Source organism: Pseudorasbora parva, chromosome 6 (assembly GCF_024679245.1).
Source record: "Pseudorasbora parva isolate DD20220531a chromosome 6, ASM2467924v1, whole genome shotgun sequence".
NCBI lineage: Eukaryota > Metazoa > Chordata > Actinopteri > Cypriniformes > Gobionidae > Pseudorasbora > Pseudorasbora parva.
The window spans coordinates 15,231,814-15,242,199 of NC_090177.1; the positions used below are offsets into that span (position 1 = coordinate 15,231,814).

A 10,386-nucleotide genomic window follows, 5' to 3' on the forward strand; every position below is an offset into this window, starting at 1 on the left:
ATGACTCACTCATTAAAACGGCCACCTGCTACCACCTACTGGAGGTTTGGTTTGATGTTTAAACATTATTGGTCTATCCAAAAATACAAATTTCAAAACATTATTTAATGCAAATTAAATTTTTCAGTGTAAATTATTTAATGTGATTGGTAACAGCCCTTATAGTGTCTTATTTTAAATTAATGTATAGATCAAATTTTACAATATAAAATGAAACCTGAAGCATAGCCTATATTTAATAAGATTAGAGGGGAAATGCCCTTTATATAAAGTAAAAAATAATAATTAAAAAATTCACAAATATGCAGATTTAAATATGTCAAAGCTGATTGAATAATGGTCAGCATATTGCTTCAGAATAAATTATATTTAAAACACACACACACACACAAAATATCAAACTTTTTTCCGGACAAGCACATGAACATGCTTAATGTCAAGCTCTGTATCCATTATAAAAAATAATCCAGAAGGCTCCGGGGGGTTAATAAAGGCTTCTGGCGGACCGCCCTCAATTTACGAAATAAGTGTAATGCCTCTCGAAGTTCAAAAGGTTTACGCCACGTCCGACGTCATCGTCGCGGCAAATACGTTTTTTTTACTCCATGTCCGATGCCGTCGCTGCGCCAGTTGCGTTTTTCTTCCCCTCTACATCCGACGACATCACCGTGCCAGTTACACTTTTTCCGTAACTTTAATACGGAAGGCCGTCGCGCCAGAAGCTACATATTTTACATTATAGCTTTTTACATTACAAACCCATCGATTCACATCAGAATGTCTTTATTAACCCCCCTGGAGCCATGTGGATTACTTTTACAATGGATGGATGCACTTTTTTCTGGGCTTAAAAATTTGGACTGCCATTCACTGCTATTTATAATGCTTTAGATTTTTTAAACTCCGATTGTATTCGTCTGGAATACACCTAGTATGGCTTGAGGGTGAGTAAATCATGAGGTAATTTTCCTTTTTGGGTGAACTTACCCTTTAATAGTTATTTATTTTACCTGTATCGATTCAAACTCACATTTAATAATTTTCAAGGAGTTTCATGAAACTTATCTGTATCTGATGGCGATCTGAGAGAGACCATGCAGTGAAGCGAGATGTAGTTTCATCCGATCCGTAAACCAGTTCAGTTTCTTGTCAAGGAGCAATAGATAAAAACATTTAAAAAAAAAAAAAAAACATTTTATAGGCTTATTGACAACATGTTGCAATGTTTACACTGTACAATGACTCAATGTGATTTAATTAGGGCTGAATACTTCAAATTTCACAATTTGATATTATTTAAATTCATAAAGTTAATATTTACCAGAAATTGCAGCAAATATAGTGAAACTGCTGTCCACCTCCAACCATTCGAACAAATAGACGGCGCGAGTTGTTGAGAGCTCCATGAAGCCCGCGAAAGCGTGTAAGTTAGGAACTCTGTATTTCAACGGCTCTGGGAGCACAACACACACACACACACACACACACACACACAAATATAATTATAAAACAATATAATGTCATAAATACACTTTGTAGATGAGGTTAAACACGTAACTTACTTTGTGTTATCTTGGTTAAAAGTAAACTCCATGTCTGCACTGCACGGTGAGTCATGTCCCCTGAGAGAAAAATTTTGGCTCGTTTAAACGCGCACAGCATATAAGTTACATATTGGTATAAATCAATAAATTATGAAAAACAAATGGTAAATGAGATAAAACACTTACTTTATAATATTTCCCTGTAAAAAAGTTCTCTCGCCTCAGTCGCCTGTTTCTATCCTCCGCTCTGCACCGCGAGTCAAAGATATCTCTAAGTTTAGGTGCGCACGGACACACACACACGCACACACACACATACCATCCTACCACAATATAATGTTATAAACTTCATACTGTTAATGAGATAAAACACTATGCCGGTGTAAACACTACTCATTTGCTCAGCATTGCGATTGAAGGGAAATGGCGTCTGGTCTGTCAGTCGGTGGGGGAGGGGATACGGGGGCGCGCGCATACAGCACGTGCATTTCCTGGATGTACATAATTATCCTCTCCGCCAGATGGCGCTGTTTTCACTAGCCGTGTTAATACAAAAACTCTTTACTCATTGACTCCTTGAATTAAGACTTGGTTTATATGGTGTGGAATGGTACGTATTAAATACGGTAAGTTAAATAAATGTGCTCATATCTATATAATTAGAGTGTTGTATATAAATCAGCTGCACATAGTAGATTAAGTTTAGTTTACTGTAGTTAAATAAATAGACTAAAGTATAATTGGAGTAAAATCCAGAACAGTTCAACTTATGTTTTTAAGTTAAAACAACAATTATACTTGTTCATTCAACAGAAAATATAGTTTAGTTATTTCAACATATGTTTTTGAGTTAAAACAACAATTATACTTGTTCACTTAACTTTCAGTCTAGTTGAGGACAAGAAAACTTAAAATGCCTTGTTGTCTGGACAATCTAGTTATCTCTACTGAAAAAAAATTGTTGAAATAACAAAATCGCAAAAAATTTTTTTACAGTGCAGTACCTCTCTTAGTGCAATACTCCCACTGTTTAATATAGCCATTCTAATAGCTGACAAAATATTTATGTCCAAAATTCTTTATGTCCAAAATTTAAGCTTGATTTTTGTAAAATTTTAATAATATAATGACATATGCAAATGTCTCACCATATATAAACTCAACTATCAACTCTGACAATGAAGTGGTAAACACTACAGTGTTTTTTTTATTTATTTAGTAACGTATAAAAGTAATGTTTTTAGATACAAAGTTTCCACAAACAGCAACAAGTGTAAAGTTTGGTGGTGGGGGTTATTTTGTGGGGTTATTTTTCAGGGGTTGGGCTTGGCCCCTTAGTTTTTAAGTGAAAAAATGCAATGCTTCAGATAATATCAATATACCAAGATATGTTGGACAATTTCATGCTCCCAACTTTGTGGGAGCAGTTTGGGGATGGCCCCTTCCTGTTCCAGCATGACTGCACACCAGTGCACAAACCTTGTGGAAAGCCCACCAAGAAGAGTTGAAGCACCTTTTATTAGCACCTCAGTTTGCTTGTATGTAAACTAGTATGTGCAATACATCATAATATAGCAATGTAAATATAGCAATTTTATCACATTAAATAGCCACCTACGGAAAAATGTATAGTTGTGTCACTATTTTAATTAGTCGCTCCCCAAAACATGTTTAAACCAAGCGGCAACCTCCCCCAGTTTCTGTTAAAGCCAATACGGAAGTAACTTAAACTGCAATTCATCGACTGGCCACTAGGGACAGGCTCCAGAAGGGAGCAAAATCTTATTGAGCCCCATAATAAAATGCCCAACTTTACAACAGAAAAAAAAAATTACAGCCTGGTACAAAATGTGGTTTTGATCTGTACGGCTAACCCTAACTGTGAGGGGGTGAATTTTTTGTATAACTCATTCGTTTACATTCTATAAATCCTTAAAGTTCTGCATAATTAAGGGCGTAGCCAATTTGATTAACAAGTGGATAGCCATTTATTCGCTGTCTGTTAGTCATTGCGTCACCTCAGCTTCACCCACGTCCCGCCTCTTTGCCCATTTTCTGTTATCCGATGCACAATGACAAAGGCCAGCTCTTCTCTACTTTACTCTTCAAAACTGCACTTCAGAATCCTATTGGTGACATCACAGACACTACATCCATATTTGTTTTACAGTCTATGATTTAAACCAAGCAAACAGACAAGACTCTCTTTTTTCCCCAGGCAGGTTTTTTAAGTGTATCGGTGCTTGGAAGTTGACTTAGTGGAAAAGCAACTGTGAGTTGGTTAATAAGCTTAATGGCTGAGCGTGTAGCATCCTGGCCAGCTCATGTGCGGAAGAATGCGAGAGCACAAGCTACTTTATAACTGTAAGCCTTTTAATGCCACTTCACCACAATGGCTTCCTTTAGCGACCAGGATAAAAGCCAGCTCGCTGTGTGAATGAGTAAACAGCTGAATATATCAAGATATGGACAGCCCCACTGTGGCATGTGTCTTTGTGCTGTTAGCAGCAGGGGACACACGGGATGGATGTTTGGCTAACATGAGCTGAGACAAATGCATAACAAATGGGTGATGGGAAGAGAGAAAGTAAGATAGAGACAGAGCAAAGCAGAATTGTTCTCTTTGTTTTCTTACTGTGCACATGGGTTTTAACGAAAGCTTCACACCGAGAAACCCTTTCATGTCAGGACAACAGCACATCACACTTGGTTTCAACACAAGATTCCGCACTACTTTGACCTCCAGTGTTATGAGGATGCAAGACAGCAAAAAAGCAGAACGTCTGCGGAGTAAATGATAAAAAATGTATGGTTATCATCGGCAGTGTTTCGAAAGGTCACCAGGAGTGGAAATTGTTAAAACTTTGAACAATGCATTACAACACTTGACCTGTAAGTTAGATGCTTCACTGCATACACTGAACAATATATATATATTTTACTGCTTGTTCAAATTGCTTAGTTAAAATGAGCTAAAGCAACACAATTGCTATACATTTTGTCCAAACTTAATTTGATTATGTTCAGTCCACTTAAATATAAGTCAAATTGAAGTCAAACTTAATCCGTTTGTGTTGTTACATGTATGATTTGTTTTGCATTAGCTGAAACTGGGCGGGGCTTGTTAGTTTACAGCATGATTTGCATATGGCTAAATCAAGAGCAGGTAAATGTTGTTATTGTATACACTGTAAAAAATTATTGTTGGTTTTTGTTGGTTTAACTTAAAAAAGTAAGTATCCTGGTTGCCTTAAAATTGAGTTTATTGAAATTAAAAATTTGAGTTGATACAATGAAGGACATTTAATAAATGGAAACTCAAATTATTATTGAAACTGAACCACATAAAAAAATTGATAAATCATGAAAATAACACTATTTGGCATGTTTCACTGCGTCATCAGAAATAAAACACACACAGTTACCCAATATGCTTAAAAAATCTTTTAATAACCTTTTAATAAAGGTTGACGAATCGCAAAAAATGTTCATTGTATTAACTCAAAAATGTAATTTCAATGAACTTAAAATTAAGGCAACCAGGTAACTTTTTTCTAAATAATTTTTTACAGTGTATGTAAAAGTGTTTTTTTATGTATTTTTGAGCAAAATGTGAAAGGGGGAGACTGTGTTTTGACTGTGTTTTTGTTTTCTCTGTGAGATTGTGTTTAATAGAGTTTAATATTCAATTGTATTTTAACTGTATTTTGGAATTATTAGAACTATTTAAATTATTGATGGTTACATGTATAACATAGGCGGGCACTATGTGAATGTCTTTTCTAGTGACGTAGAACCTTAACGCAGTAGGATTCGAAATACAAACGACTCGTATAGGTGGGTCAGGGCCGATTCTTTCTTTTGGGAGACTAACTTTATTTATCGTGTACTTTCGACTTTACAACTTTACAGACCATTTACATTTACAAACTGCTGTATTAAACACTGCATGACAGGGAATATTCAAAAAACATTGTTGGGGCAATTTAATATCTTTAAGGAAATTACAAATTTTTTCAGGATTCTTTGATGAATAAAAATTTCAAATTTATAAAGTTCTATAGCATTTATTTGAAATATAATTATAATATATTATAATTGTAACATTATAAACATCTTTTCTGTTACATTTGATTAATGCATTCTCGCTGAAAAACTTTTGAATGGCAATGATTTTTTACTTTATTTTGCCTTTTTTACTTGTCTTTAACTGGTTTATACTTAAAACAAGTGAACAAAATCTGCCAGTGTATCAAAATACACTTGCAATAAATATACAATTCATGAAAACAAGTCTTAATATCTTATGCAATGCTTTTTTTACTAAATGTATCTTGTTCTAAGGATGTTTTGTTGAAAAAGAAGTTAAAAAGGACACTTTGTGTAGTGTCAGGGAACACTGATGTAAATCTGGTGAAGATTGAAATTGTATTGTTTAATGTTATTATTAGTTTTATTATTATTTTTGTAATTATTTGTATGATGTATTTAGTAAAGTCAGGCTGTGTCTGTGCATGTGTCCCAATGAAAGACATGCAATGAGAGGATTTTAGATATATAATGTGTGTACATGCAGGAATGTGTATACATGTAATGAGTTTCCACGGATGCAAACAGTGCATTATAGTTTCTGCTGATCTATTTGTTCCATGATGTATCATCAACTGATGTACAGTATTAGATTGGGCCATGTGTAAGCATGAAGAATTTGCTCTATTTTAAACATAGGATGCATGTTTCTCTACCTTCTAAGGTAGTGAGTTCCTCTATATAACATTTAAATTAAGTGTACTGGCCCAGACAGAAGGAGAGGGAGACTAAGACCAAGATGAGAGACAAGATAGATAGAGAGAGGGGGACAGAGGGAAAATGGAGAAAGGTAGAGAAACGGAGGAATGGAGAAACACATACAACTGGCATTAGACAATAACTGTTCAGTGTCTCTACTACACTTGAAAAAATTACTTGCTGATTTTACTAAAAAAAAACATGGTCAAGTGGTTCCACGCAACTATATTGAGTCATTTTTACAAATAACAATTTAGTTATATGAACCAATGAAATTTAAGTAAAGATGACAATTTCTTTGAGTAAATACAAACCATTTGAATATGTCACTGTTACATAATATTTATATGTGCAGTTAACTTAATAGTGTTATGTTAAAATTATAAAAGTTTATTATTTTAGGATAATTTACCTTTAAATTAACTATTTGCTCTACAAGTGCAAGTGGAAATATATTAAATAACAACAAGCATATTTTTAGAAACAACATCCAAAAGTACCCCATTGGACAAACTCAAATTTTATGGAGGGCAGGAATTCCATCCAATAAATATGTGTTTATGATTGCCCACAGGCTATACACACCACTCTTCTGCATAATGGTAACCACAATACAGAAAGTCTTTTAAATGTTCAACATAACTGAACATTAAACACTAACATGAACTAACAGCTTTCAATAAACTTTCCCTTTACTGAAAAACACATAAAATAACACTTGGATCCCTAAATGTACTCTCTTAATGCAGTCCCTTGCAAAGCATTCTGGGAACTACAGATGCACTGCCCAGTTTGTTTGTTTCACTCAGCAATGTTGACCGAACAAACAATTATTAAGTAAAGCTGTCAATACTAGTAGAAACAACTCAGTAAATTTAAGTTCATGTAGTTACATGAGTTTTTTAAAGGGGGGGTGAAACACTCAGTTTCAGTCAATCTCATGTCAATCTTGAGTACCTATAGAGTAGTATTGCATCCTTCATATCTCCGAAAAGTCTTTAGTTTTATTATATTTATAAAAGAAATATGGGCTGTACCGAGTCTTTCCGGAAAAAAACAAGCGCCTGGAGGCGTATCGTGTGGGCGGAGCTAAAGAATGACAAGCGCGCAAATCGGTGACGTCCTCAAGCGTGGAGGAACCCATGGCTATCTCAGCTAATACTGATCCAGAATCATTCGGAGGCTGAAATAAATTGAACAGGAGAAACAGCAACAGCAGGACGTCCGTCTCTGTGGTATGTACTGTATTTAGTGGCCTGTCAACATTTGTGTGTGTTTACTCGCAGTTTATGAGGACATGATTCGGTTTATGGACTATTGTATGCGACTAAACCTTAGCAGTAGCAAGCGAAACGGTTTTGCACGTCAGACTAGTGTAACGTTATACATAGAACAACAATAGTCCGTTAACGCATTTGAATGACGAAGCACGCGATCGTGTCGTTTACTGATGTTTACTCACGCGACGATAGCCAACAGCACAGACATCTGAAGCAGTTTTACTCACCGGCTGCTTCCAAAGCAGGACCGAACCTTTATCGCTGGGAGCGCTCCGTCAAAAACACACTTCTTTGGTATGATTTGGTGAAGTCCTCACAGCAGTGAAGGGTGGAGATCCACTTTTGCGACGCGACTGAAGCGATGTTGTGAAGCTTCCCGTCATTTCTGCGTTCAAATCGGGTCAAATGCAGCGCTGCCTTCCCGGAATGCTGTGCTGAAGCGTTGAAGTCGCTTGATGTCACCCATAAATGAATAAAGTGGAGTGCGGCGCCTGGATTGACTGGATCTGCACCTGAGTGTTTACGGGCGTGCATTTCCTCTCTCGCTCTAGTCACGCGCGCGCGCACCCTACCGGGAGAAGAGCCCGTACGGCCCATACAAGGACCTTCCAATATATTAACGTCAAGTCGAGCCATACTCGAAAAAAACTCTCTGAAACTTGTGAGAAGCCTGAAGGAGTATTTTTGACACAGAAATACTCCATCAAACGTCCAACATTAGTTTTTGAAACTTTGTCTATGTTTAGGATGGGAATCCAAGTCTTTATGGAGGGGGACTTGGGGGAATCCCCCCCCCCCCCCTTTAAGTAATGTGCACTCTAAAAACTAATACTATGATTTACTAAAATTTTTTGGTGAAACATTTTTACACTAAAAAAATTGAGTAAATTTTAAAGCAGTGAAATCAATTATAGACACCATAAGAACTGAGTAAATGTAAGTAAAAAAATTAAGTAGATCTGAGTAACGGCATTTGTTACATTAACAAATTCAATTGAGTAGAAAAAATTGGATAAAAAGCATTTAAAAACCAATATTTATGACTAATATGAACTGTTTTTACTTATGAGTATTACTAACTTGTATAGTATAACTTTAATTTCCTCTAAACCTTTGTAAAATACTCCACAGTCCACACAAACACATACATGACATGGCCTTTATTGTCGACGAGTAAGTTACAGCAATAACGTTACAGCATATATTACTGTTTTGACATGTTAAGAATAACAGTTATTTTACAACATTTAAACTCATGTAACAGACATTTTAGAAGTAAAAATTAAACATTTAAAAGTAATTCAAGTGTAATCAACCGGTCAGTTATCCCATTTCCACCGTATCAGCGCTGTTTCTCCTGAGATGGACTAACGTTAGGGTCTGCGGGTGGACTTTGAACTTGAGACCGGTTTCATTCGTAGCTGAAAGATGCTGCGAGGCGCCAGACTCCATAACCTGACAATAAACAAACAGTGCCCAGTTTAAATAAGATTTTATCATCCAAATTCATTATATTCATTATCTTTACGAATAAAGTTGTGTGTTTTGAGCCACACAGCAGGCGTTTCAAAGACCAACGCCACACGTTAACTTAAGGTGACTCACACTGTCCCTGTATGTTGTTTTGAATTAAACGAAATGCCTTTTAGCACAGTAATGATTATATAGATAAAACAAAACATACAAACCTGAATTTCACAGAGGAAATACCCCAAATTCTGCGATGCTGTGAAGAAGAAACTGTTCTGTTGACTGAGGAGAATTCAAATATCCGCACTCACTCAACCGTCGAGCTGTCGTCGCGTCAGAGGGTGGGGGAGGGGTGCATTGTTTTAATCGAGTAAACTTACTCAATTTCTTCAGTGTGTGTTAAATACTAATAAACTTGATTTTAATTAAGTAATATTTGTGGTTCTTAAAACATATCGGTTTAATTCTCCATTCTCAAATATTTTGAAATAAATTTCACAAATGTATTAAGCATATTTAAAATAAATAATTGGTTATTTGAATACTAAATTATGATGGTGAAAAAAACTTAAATATAACTATACATTTTAGACAAAATTAACTGTTGGATTTTTAGTCAATTATTTTGGTATGTTTAACTAAAACCATCAAGTAAATGATATTGAGAGATTTTATTAAGTTAATAAAGTTAATTATTACTGTGATATTTACTAAGCCACTGAATTATTTTTTAGAGTGTGAACAAGTATGATTTAAGTGCAACTAACAACAGTGAAAGTTCTTTTTTTTGAGTGAAAAATAATAAATAAGATATCTCTTGGCAAATGGCTGGTATTCGTTTCTGTGATTCAACTAAAGGAAAAAGCTTAATTTTCAGATCAACAAAGGTTTGTGATTGTTTGTGTGGGAATCTGTACAGTAGGGAACGCTAAGTCGAAAGAACATGGCTGAAAGACACCAACACCAATCAGTATGAGGAGGAATTACTCACAGATGCCAGATTCTGAGTGCAGTTCTGCCCTTCTGGTAACCCCACAGCCCTGCCAAGAGCAGCTATAGGTCACGGCGTCCCAGCCAGAGACCTGGACTCAGGGGGAGAGAGACGCCGAGACACTGCAGCCAGCCATCCAGTCCCCTAGTCACCCGTTTAACCACCTGCCAACTCCAACACAGCTGCTGCATGACCAAACAAGAACTCACATTATTAGGTTCTTCAAAGAAAGCATCAACAGGGCCTGAAGGCAATAGCAACACATGCATCACCATTTTGCTTTCGATAAACCTTCCTTCCCGCTGTTCTCCTA

General features: G+C 35.9%; 1 long non-coding RNA gene across 1 annotated transcript; it reads right to left on the minus strand.

The window, feature by feature from the left end:
• Nucleotides 1-946: 946 nt before the first annotated feature.
• Nucleotides 947-2,530, minus strand: LOC137079244 (uncharacterized). The gene is made up of 4 exons (XR_010905438.1): nucleotides 1,731-2,530; nucleotides 1,563-1,622; nucleotides 1,322-1,453; nucleotides 947-1,145 (listed from the first exon to the last, which is right to left on the minus strand). It is a non-coding gene; the product is annotated as an uncharacterized lncRNA (long non-coding RNA).
• Nucleotides 2,531-10,386: the final 7,856 nt, after the last annotated feature.